This window comes from Mus caroli, unplaced genomic scaffold (genome assembly GCF_978045245.1).
Source record: "Mus caroli unplaced genomic scaffold, Mus_caroli_1 scaffold_6, whole genome shotgun sequence".
In the NCBI taxonomy this organism is placed as follows: domain Eukaryota; kingdom Metazoa; phylum Chordata; class Mammalia; order Rodentia; family Muridae; genus Mus; species Mus caroli.
In genome coordinates, this window is record NW_028227261.1 from 97983488 (window position 1) to 97995452 (window position 11965).

Here is an 11965-nt window from a genome sequence, read left to right on the forward strand (position 1 = left end):
AGCACAGCATGGAGCAAAGGGGGTTGAAATAAGAGAACAAATCAAAGCCCCTGGCTTGGAGAGGGATGCGGTCGAGGGTAAAACCTGCGCTTTCCCTACAGCCTTAGCCTTTGCCTGGCTGGCTGAGGGTGGGCCCTGTAGGAGCTCTAGGATTCCTTTTCTCCAGCTGCCAGCTTTTCCCTTGGCCACCTGCAGGGGCTCTCTGACTTAGTTGTCATCTCTCCTTGAGGGGACAGGTGTAGCTTCAGAGAGTGAACAATGTCCCTTTGTGAGTCCAGCTGTCACAGGAGTGCTCCGCTCCCCTAAACCCAGGGTCTGGCCTGCTCTGCTGCCAAGGCCTCTGAGGGCAAACAATGTCCAGTTGTTTCCCTCTCTGAGGGGTTGCCCACCTTCCTCTGTGGAGTGGCCTTTGGAAACCAGGGTCCCTTTACACAGCTGAGTCTCTGGCACTGGAAACGGGACAGACACTTAAAGTCCTGGGAACCAAGTTGAAGTGACGCTGGCCTTACCACTTTCCATGAAAGCTCCAGTGGCAAACTGAAGGGGAGGTCCCATAGCACCAGAATTTTTCTTCTGGAAACTTCCACGGTCTCTACAATAGGCCTTAAACACCCACACTGTGTACCAGGACAACTACTGTTTCTGCATCTTTGACTTCAAATCAAATACAAGAACTTTGTGCTGAGTATAAGTGACTCCGAGTTTTCACCTGGGGACAGGTGATATGGAGGACTGCCCTCTCTCCAGCATGGGCTCAGGGAACTTCATGGAAGAAGGGAAGAAAGCATGCAAGAGTCAGCGGATGGACAAGGAGGGCTGTGACTTGCTGACTTCTGAACATGGCATGGTTGTTTCACACATCAACTTATGGCGGCTGTGGTTAACGTACAAGACCTACACAAGACCAAGTCAGTCAGAATCTCTACGTGGTGGACGGGTGGACGGGGAAAGGTGTTCTTGAGCTCCCCTCCCCCGTAGCGTTGCTATTGGCAGTTGATTGCTGCTGAGGGAGGTGGAGTCACTCCCCTTTGGGGGCGTGGATCTGGTAAGTTGCTCATGTCTTAGTGGATGGCTGCACTTATGTGCATATGGGCAGCACAAGTTAGCACTCTGGGGATGATTAATAACAAATATAAACGAAGATATATAAAGAGGAGATGGAGCTGGGAAGGAGATGGGGGGGGCACTAGGGAAGAGTTGCAGGGAGGTAGTGGCAGGGACGTATGATAAATATACATTGTATAAGTGCTCAAAACTTTCAGATATTAAAATCATTAAAAACTTGTGAGGTAGGCAGAGGGTTTCTGGATGTTAATGCTGTTCTAGCTTCTATAAGGCTCATCCCTACTTCTTCATGACAGGGCAGGAAATGGGGAAAGCTAAGTCCCAGCAAAGAAGGGTAGTTACTAAGCTTGGAAGGTGGGGTTTGGGATGTGGGATGTGCATCTTCCTGGGCAGGACTATGTCCTTGTCACTCCATCATCCTGAGTTCAGTAAAGAGCAGGGTATGGAAAGGGAGGTGGAGAAGGAGAGGGGCAGGGGTGAGTGTGGAGGGGCTGGGGAGACTTACTGTATGGGAGCCATTCAGGTATGCAGTTTTCTGAGTTTGGCTTGCACCAGAACTTCTTTTTGGTGATCCTCTGGCATCCTAGGTCTCCCTCCCTCCCTCCCTCCCTCCCTCCCTCCCTCCCTCCCTCCCTCCCTCCCTCCCTCCCTCCTTCTCTCCCTTCCTCCCTCCCTCCCTCCCTCTCTTCCCTTCCTCTTTCTGTCTTTCATTTCTTGGTTTGTTTGTTTTAGTGTAGGATGTCATGTAGCAATGGCTGGCCTCAAACTTATTACATAGCTGAGGATGACCTTAAACTCCTGACCATCCCGTTTCTGTCTGGGATTATCAAGACCACCATATCTGGCTTCATATTGGGTTTCTTGCTTAGGTTTTTCAGACAGAAAAGCCATCTTCTGCTGAGCACGGTGTGTGTGCCTTTCGTAGAAGCCACTGAGGGCTGGAGGAAGATGGCTCCTGGACCTCAGGTCCCTCTGCTGGGGACCCACAGTGGATATTTATCACTTCTGTTGAAGTCTCAGTGTTTCTCCCTTTCAGGTATATACCCCCTTATCAAAGGGACCATTAACAAAATGTCTTAGGGTTTCTATTACTGTGACAAAATACCATGAGCACAATCAACTTGGAGAAGAAAGGGTTTGATCTTACTTTAGAGTTCTATACCACAGTTCATCATGGAAAGAAGTCAGGAGCCTGGAGGTGAGAACTGAGGCAGAGGCTGTGGAGGGTGCAGCTTACTGGCCTGCTCCTCATGGCTTGCTCAGCTTGCTTTTTAGTAGAACCCAGGACCACCAGCCCAGGGATGGCCCCACCATAATGGGCTGTTCCTCTCATATCAACCACTTAATTAAGGAAAAGCCCTACAGACTTGCCTACAGTCCATTCTTATGGAGGCAAGTTCTCAATTGAGGTTCCCTCCTTTCAGATGACTCTAACTTATGTCAAGTTGACATAAAACTAACCAGGACACAGAAGGAAATAATTGTTAAATAATTGTTCCTGGATACCTGCTTTAGGACAAGTCCAGGCCCTGGAGATTGCACAAAAATCCAGACCTATGGGAGGGGATAGGGTAAGAGCAGGGCTTATCAATCACCTTGGTTTGTTGTCCAGCCTCTGTGCTCAGTCATGAACACTTTTCCCTCAGTGGGATGTCCCCTGAACCTACTGTGTAGCCACAACTCCTACTGGAGCATGATGACCCTCCCCCAACCCTCTATCTTCCCCCTCTCCATAAGCAAAAGCTCTAGAGAGACAGTATCCAATCATTCCAGAGTCCTTAGTGAGGCAGGAGTCATTAGCTAGGAAGGGCAGGGCAGGGCCTGTGGTGGATCCTGGGCTAGTCAGACATCTGTACAGTAAGAAAGGGTCATGCACGGCATGCCACCAGCTTTCTCATTGAACACACAACACATGATCACGTCTCTGGTTGGGTCAAAGGAGCGTGCACTGGGCATATGGACTCCTCACTGGATCTGCCCGTGATGCACCCTAAGTGACTAATCTCAGTCTCCATCCAGTTCCAGCCATAAGATCCATAATAGATCTTATTGGGCAGAGCAACACAGCCCAGCCTTCCTGGAGCCCCTCCCACCACCAGAAGTCTTCTTATCTTCCAGTAATAAGCCTACATTTTCTTATTCACCCGATGTCCAGGCTTCCCTATCCTTCTTTGGTGTGAGACACTGAATCTGGAAGCTACTGGTTTAGGGCAGCTTTGGTGACTGCTGCTTGCTGGGTACTCTAGCTCCAGGGCTGAGCTCACGAAGCTGAGAAAGCGTCTGTGGAACTCAGAGAATCCATATCCTTGGCAACGAGTCCACACTCCGTGTTTAGCAAGGGTCAGAGCCTTGTTGAGTGACAGCCAGGGAATTTTCTCTGGGCTCCAGTCGGTCATCTCTGAGCAGCAAGTGAGCATCCTCTGAAAAACACAGGTGGCTCTGTATTGCTCCTGTGCCCCAAACCCCTTAGTGGCTTACGGTAGTGCATGGGGTGAGATCTTTGTCCTGGTGGCGCATTTCCTCAGATGCCACTGCTCCTATCACAGTGGGTCTTTCCACGGGACATTTTCTCTTGTCTTAGCATGGGTGGCATAGAGTCTCCTGAATACAGAGCTACCCATCCCTTGGGGCATGAGGGATAGCCTGGTTCCTGCTCAGTCTGCCCGACTGTGGGTGGTGAACCAGCTCTGGGACCTGCAATTGTCTTTTGCTGAGGTTTGCACTTGTGCATCTGGGCTCTGCCATGTAGTATTTTATTATAATTATTTAATTTTTTTTATTATTTTACTTTTTGGTCATTTTAACAGAGATTACATACACACACACACACACACACACACACACACACACACACACACACACGAATTTATTTTATATTACTTCAGATTACTTAATGATCTCAGGGCCAACTTGGACCACATAGCGAATTGAGGTCAGCCTGGTCCTGGTCAGCAAGGCCCTGTGGCCGCAATCTTTCCCCCCAACAAAATTAACTCACGAAAATTACTCCTGAATCTTTTTTCTCTCTCCTTTCCCCTCCTCCTTACTGTCTTCTCCTCCTCCTTCTATTTTATCTCCCTCTTATTTTCCTCCCACTTAAAAAATATAGCATCTTTTCAATTTTATTTGCTGCTTACTGTGTGTCAGGCCACATCCTAGAGTGTGGGAGAAGAATTTGGTGAGAAGAATGTGAGTTTTGTTGTCTTCTCTTGTTCATGTCCTGGAGTGAACTTTGAGCCTGTCTATATGACTCGGCCTCAAAGGGCAGCCCAGCAAACGGGGGATGTGGGGGAGGGAAGTGTAGACAAAGAGCCCCAAGGATGAAAAAGATCTGCCTCTCTGGATTCAGCCCTCTCCACCCACAGCCCAGCAAGACCTCTTCCCATCCTGATATGGAAATGCCCTTCCAGCCGCAGCAGCCTGAACGCCCTGCTGTTGGAATCATTGTTTCATTTTAGGAGCCAAGGGATAACTTTCTGAGCTGTGACCTCTTCCGACCCTCCAGACACTGAGCGTGGAATGAAACCCAAGCCATGAGGTCTGAACCTCTCGAAACTGAAAGGAAAAAAAGTCGGGTTAAAAGGAAAAAAAATCTTCCACTGTACTTTTGGATGAAGAGGTTTGTTCAAAATAAGATTACCCCAAAATAATGTCCTCAAATTTCCTTTAGAGAAATCACATGCCCGTGGGTGAAACTTTGTCACTCACAGGAGAGTACAGGTGCAGTGTGGAGTAGGGGCTGTTTGTGCTGTCATTGCCCAGAGAATATGAAATGCTATTGTGGGTTTTTATATATTTTTTATTTCTTTATTTTTAGCTTTTTGGTTTTGTTTTTTATTTTTTATATTGGGAAAGGACTATGGCTAATTGTGCCGGCTCGTTTTGTATCAACCAGACACAAACTGGCATCACTGGAGAGGAGGGAGTCTCCATTGAGAATAGGCCCCTATTAGATTGGCAAGCCTGTAGGGCATATTCTTTTCTTTTCTCTTCCTATTTTTCAACTTTTTTATCCATTCTTTGTGAATTTTATATCGTGTACCCCAATTCCACTAATTTCCCTGTCCCTTCATATCTGCCTTCTGCCCTTACAATTTCCCCACTCGTGCTCCCCACAAAAGAAAAAAAAAATCCCCCCCCAAAACCCCAAAACATCTCACTGTGGAAGCTGCAGAGATGGCTCAATGGTTAAGATCACTGACTGATCTTCCAGAGGTCCTGAGTTCAATTCCCAGTAACCACATGGTGTCTCGCAACCATCTGTAATGGGATCTAATGCCCTCTTCTGGTGTGACTGAAGACAGCAACAGTGTACTCACGTACAATAAACAAACAAACAAACAAATCTTAAAAAAAACCTGATTGTATAGCTTGAGGCAGATTTAGGGACCATAAAAACCCTGGGTTATAATGTGACACTGATGTAATATTGATAGTAAATAATAATATAATAGTTTTCTTACGATTCTTCAGATTTCAGTTCTTTTGTAAAACATACATATACCTTGTCTTCCTCTCCCCCTGCACCCTCTCTTCGTGTGTTTTATGTGCGTCTGCTCACATTTATGCGCATGTGGAGGTCAGAGGTAGACATTAGTGTCTTCTTTAATTGCACCATATGTGTGTGTGTATATATGTATATATACACATATATATGTGCATATATGTATATATACACACATATGTACACATATATACATATATAAATACATACACATGTGTGTGTATGTGTGTGTATGTGTGTGTATGTGTGTATATGTGTGTGTATGTTCTTCTTTTTATTTTTTTAATTTTTAATATTTTTTATTACATATTTTCCTCAATTACATTTCCAATGCTATCCCAAAAGTCCCCCATAGCGCCCCCCCACTTCCCTACCCACCCATTCCCATTCTTTTGGCCCTGGCATTCCCCTATATTGGGGCATATAAAGTTTGCAAGTCCAATGGGCCTCTCTTTCCATTAATGGCCGACTAGGCCATCTTTCGATACATATGCAGCTAGAGACAAGAGCTCCGGGGTTCTGGTTAGTACATCATGTTGTTCCAACAATAGGGTTGCAGATCCCTTTAGCTCCTTGGGTACTTTCTCTAGCTTCTCCATTGGGAGCCCTGTGATACATCCAATAGCTGACTGTGAGCATCCACTTCTGTGTTTGCTAGGCCCCTGCATAGTCTCACAAGAGACAGCTATATTTGGGTCCTTTCAGCAAAATCTTGCTAGTGTATGCAATGGTGTCAGCGTTTAGAAGCTGATTATGGGATGGATCCCTGGATACGGCAGTTTCTAGATGGTCCATCCTTTCATCACAGCTCCAAACTTTGTCTCTGTAACTCCTTCCATGGGTGTTTTGTTCCCAATTCTAAGAAGGGGCACAGTGTCCACATTTTGGTCTTCATTCTTCTTGAGTTTCATGCGTTTAGCAAATTATATCTTATATCTTGGGTATCCTAAGTTTTGGGCTAATATCCACTTATCAGTGAATACATATTGTGTGAGTTCCTTTGTGATTGTGTTACCTCACTCAAGATGATGCCCTCCAGGTCCATCCATTTGGCTAGGAATCTCATAAATTCATTCTTTTTAATAGCTGAGTAGTACTCCATTGTGTAAATGTACCATAATTTCTGTATCCATTCCTCTGTTGAGGGACATCTGGGTTCTTTCCAGCTTCTGGCTATTATAAATAGGGCTGCTATGAACATAGTGGAGCATGTGTCCTTCATACCGGTTGGGACATCTTCTGGATATATGCCCAGGAGAGGTATTGCTGGATCCTCCGGTAGTACTATGTCCAATTTTCTGAGGAACCACCAGACTGATTTCCAGAGTGGTTGTACAAGCTTGCAATCCCACCAACAATGGAGGAGTGTTCCTCTTTCTCCACATCCTCGCCAGCATCTGCTGTCACCTGAATTTTTGATCTTAGCCATTCTGACTGGTGTGAGGTGGAATCTCAGGGTTGTTTTGATTTGCATTTCCCTGATGATTAAGGATGTTGAACATTTTTTCAGGTGCTTCTCTGCCATTCGGTATTCCTCAGGTGAGAATTCTTTGTTCAGTTCTGAGCCCCATTTTTTAATGGGGTTATTTGACTTTCTGGAGTCCACCTTCTTGAGTTCTTTATATATATTGGATATTAGTCCCTTATCTGATTTAGGATAGGTGAAGATCCTTTCCCAATCTGTTGGTGTTTTTTTTTGTCTTATTGATGGTGTCTTTTGCCTTGCAGAAGCTTTGCAGTTTCATGAGGTCCCACTTGTCAATTTGCAATCTTACAGCACAAGCCATTACTGTTCTATTCAAGAATTTTTCCCCTGTGCCCATATCTTCAAGGCTTTTCCCCACTTTCTCCTCTATAAGTTTCAGTGTCTCTGGTTTTATGTGAAGTTCCTTAATCCACTTAGATTTGACCTTAGTACAGGAGATAGGAATGGATCGATTCGCATTCTTCTACATGTTAACAACCAGTTGTGCCAGCACCATTTGTTGAAAATGCTGTCTTTCTTCCACTGGATGTTTTTAGCTCCCTTGTCGAAGATCAAGTGACCGTAGGTGTGTGGGTTCATTTCTGGGTCTTCAATTCTATTCCATTGGTCTATTTGTCTGTCACTATACCAGTACCATGCAGTTTTTATCACAATTGCTCTGTAGTAAAGCTTTAGGTCCAGCATGGTGATTCCACCAGAGGTTCTTTTATCCTTGAGAAGAGTTTTTGCTATCCTAGGTTTTTTGTTATTCCAGATGAATTTGCAGATTGCACTTTCTAATTCGTTGAAGAATTGAGTTGGAATTTTGATGGGGATTGCATTGAATCTGTAGATTGCTTTTGGCAAGATAGCCATTTTTACAATGTTGATCCTGCCAATCCATGAGCATGGGAGATCTTTCCATCTTCTAAGATCTTCTATAATTTCTTTCTACAGAGACTTGAAGTTTTTATTATACAGAACTTTCACTTCCTTAGTTAGAGTCACGCCAAGATATTTTATATTATTTGTGACTATTGAGAAGGGTGTTGTTTCCCTAATTTCTTTCTCGGCCTGTTTATTCTTTGTGTAGAGAAAGGCCATTGATTTGTTTGAGTTAATTTTATATCCAGCTACTTCACCGAAGCTGTTTATCAGGTTTAGGAGTTCTCTGGTGGAATTTTTAGGGTCACTTATATATACTATCATATCATCTGCAAAAAGTGATATTTTGACTCCATCTTTTCCAATTTGTATCCCTTTGATCTCCTTTTGTTGTCGAATTGCTCTGGCTAGGACTTCAAGTACAATGTTGAATAGGTATGGAGAAAGTGGACAGCCTTGTCTAGTCCCTGATTTTAGAGGGATTGCTTCAAGCTTCTGACCATTTACTTTGATGTTGGCTACTGGTTTGCTGTAGATTGCTTTTATCATGTTTAGGTATGGGCCTTGAATTCCTGATCTTTCCAAGACTTTTATCATGAATGGGTGTTGGATCTTGTCAAATGCTTTTTCCGCATCTAACGAGATGACCATGTGGTTTTTGTCTTTGAGTTTGTTTATATACTGGATTACGTTGATGGATTTCCGTATATTGAACCATCCCTGCATCCCTGGGATGAAACCTACTTGGTCAGGATGGATGATTGTTTTGATGTGTTCTTGGATTCGGTTAGCAAGAACTTTATTGAGGAATTTTGCATCAATATTCATAAGGGATATTGGTCTGAAGTTTTCTATCTTTGTTGGGTCTTTTTGTGGTTTAGGTATCAGAGTAATTGTGGCGTCATAGAATGAGTTGGGTAGAGTACCTTCTGTTTCTATTTTGTGGAATAGTTTGTGAAGAACTGGGATTAGATCTTCTTTGAAGGTCTGATAGAACTCTGCACTAAACCCATCTGGTCCTGGGCTTTTTTTGGTTGGGAGACTATTAATGACTGCTTCTATTTCTTTGGGGGATATAGGGCTGTTTAGATCATTAACCTGATCTTGATTCAACTTTGGTACCTGGTATCTGTCTAGGAACTTCTCCATTTCATCCAGGTTCTCCAGTTTTGTGGAGTATAGCCTTTGGTAGAAGGATCTGATGGTGTTTTGGATGTCTTCAGGATCTGTTGTTATGTCTCCTTTTTCATTTCTGATTTTGTTAATTAGGATGCTTTCCCTGTGCCCTCTAGTGAGTCTGGCTAAGGGTTTATCTATCTTGTTGATTTTCTCAAAGAACCAGCTCCTTGATTGGTTGATTCTTTGAATAGTTCTTCTTGTTTCCACTTGGTTGATTTCGCCCCTGAGTTTGATTATTTCCTGCCGTCTACTCCTCTTGGGTGAGTTTGCTTCCTTTTGTTCTAGTGCTTTTAGGTGTGTTGTCAAGTTGCTAATGTGTGCTCTCTCTAGTTTCTTTTTGGAGGCACTCAGAGCTATGAGTTTTCCTCTTAGAAATGCTTTCATTGCGTCCCATAAGTTTGGGTATGTTGTGGCTTCATTTTCATTGAACTCTAAAAAGTCCTTAATTTCTTTCTTTATTCCTTCCTTGACCAAGGTATCATTGAGAAGAGTGTTGTTCAGTTTCCACGTGAAGGTTGGCTTTCTATTATTTATTTTGTTATTGAAGATCAGCCTTAGTCCATGGTGATCTGATAGGATGCATGGGACAATTTCAATATTTTTGTATCTGTTGAGGCCTGTTTTGTGACCAATTATGTGGTCAATTTTGGAGAAGGTACCATGAGGTGCTGAGAAGAAGGTATATTCTTTTGTTTTAGGATAGAATGTTCTGTAGATATCTGCCAGATCCATTTGATTCATAACTTCTGTTAGTTTCACTGTGTCTTGTTTAGTTTCTGTTTCCATGATCTGTCCATTGGTGAAAGTGGTGTGTTGAAGTCTCCCACTATTATTGTATGAGGTGCAATGTGTGCTTTGAGATTTACTAAAGTTTCTTTAATGAATGTGGCTGCCTTTGTATTTGGAGCATAGATATTTAGGATTGATAGTTCCTCTTGGAGAATTTTACCTTTGATGAGCATGAAGTGCCCCTTCCTGTCTTTTTTGATGACTTTGGGTTGGAAGTCAATCTTATCAGATATTAGAATGGCTACTCCAGCTTGTTTCTTCCTACCATTTGCTTGGAAAATTGTTTTCCAGCCTTTCATTCTGAGGTAGTGTCTATCTTTTTCTCTGAGATGAGTTTCCTGTAAGCAGCAAAATGTTGGGTCTTGTTTGTGTTGCCAGTTTGTTAGTCTATGTCTTTTTATGGGGGAGTTGAGTCCATTGATATTAAGAGATATTAAGGAAAAGTAATTGTTGTTTCCTGTTGTTTTTGTTGTTAAAGTTGGCATTCTGTTCTTGTGGCTGTCTTATTTTAGGTTTGTTGAGGGATTACCTTCTTGTTGTTTCTAGGGCGTGGTTCCTGTCCTTGTATTGGTTTTTTCCTGTTATTATCCTTTGAAGGGCTGGATTCGTGGAGAGATAATGTGTGAATTTGGTTTTGTCGTGGAATACTTTGGTTTCTCTATCTATGTTAATTGAGAGTTTGGCTGGGTATAGTAGCCTGGTTTGGAATTTGTGTTCTTTTAGTGTCTGTATAACATCTGTCCAGGATCTTCTGGCTCTCATAGTCTCTGGTGAAAAATCTGGTGTAATTCTGATAGGCTTGCCTTTATATGTTACTTGGCCTTTTTCTCTTACTGCTTTTAGTATTCTATCTTTATTTAGTGCATTTGTTGTTCTGATTATTATGTGTCGGGAGGTATTTCTTTTCTGGTCCAGCCTATTTGGAGTTCTGTAGGCTTCTTGTATGTTCATGGGCATCTCTTTCTTTAGGTTTGGGAAGTTTTCTTCTATAATTTTGTTGAAGATGTTTGCTGGTCCTTTGAGTTGAAAATCTTCATTCTCATCCACTCCTATTATCCGTAGGTTTGGTCTTCTCATTGTGTCCTGTATTTCTTGGATGTTTTGAGTTAGGATCTTTTTTGCGTTTTACATTTTCCTTGATTGTGGTGCTGATGTTCTCTATGGAATCTTCTGCACCTGAGATTCTCTCTTCCATCTCTTGTATTCTATTGCTGATGCTCGTATCTATGGTTCCAGATTTCTTTCCTAGGGTTTCTATCTCCAGTGTTGCCTCATTTTGGGTTTTCTTTATTGTGTCTACTTCCCTTTTTAGGTCTAGTATGGTTTTGTTCATTTCCATCATCTGTTTCGATGTGTTTTCCTGTTTTCCTTTAAGGACTTCTACCTGTTTGATTGTGTTATCCTGTTTTTCTTTAAGGACTTCTACCTGTTTGATTGTGTTATCCTGTTTTTCTTTAAGGACTTCTACCTGTTTGATTGTGTTATCCTGTTTTTCTTTAAGGCCTTGTAACTCTTTAGCCATGTTCTCCTGTAATTCTTTTTTTTTTAAATTTTTAATATTTTTATTACATATTTTCCTCAATTACATTTCCAATGTTATCCCAAAAGTCCCCCATAGCGCCCCCCACTTCCCTACCCACCCATTCCCATTCTTTTGGCCCTGGCATTCCCCTATATTGGGGCATATAAAGTTTGCAAGTCCAATGGGCCTCTCTTTCCATTGATGGCCGACTAGGCCATCTTTCGATACATATGCAGCTAGAGACAAGAGCTCCGGGGTTCTGGTTAGTACATCATGTTGTTCCAACAATAGGGTTGCAGATCCCTTTAGCTCCTTGGGTACTTTCTCTAGCTTCTCCATTGGGAGCCCTGTGATACATCCAATAGCTGACTGTGAACATCCACTCCTGTGTTTGTTAGGCCCCGGCATCGTCTCACAAGAGACAGCTATATTTGGGTCCTTTCAGCAAAATCTTGCTAGTGTATGCAATGGTGTCCGCGTTTAGAAGCTGATTATGGGATGGATCCCTGGATACGGCAGTCTCTAAATGGTCCATCCTTTCATCACAGCTACGAAC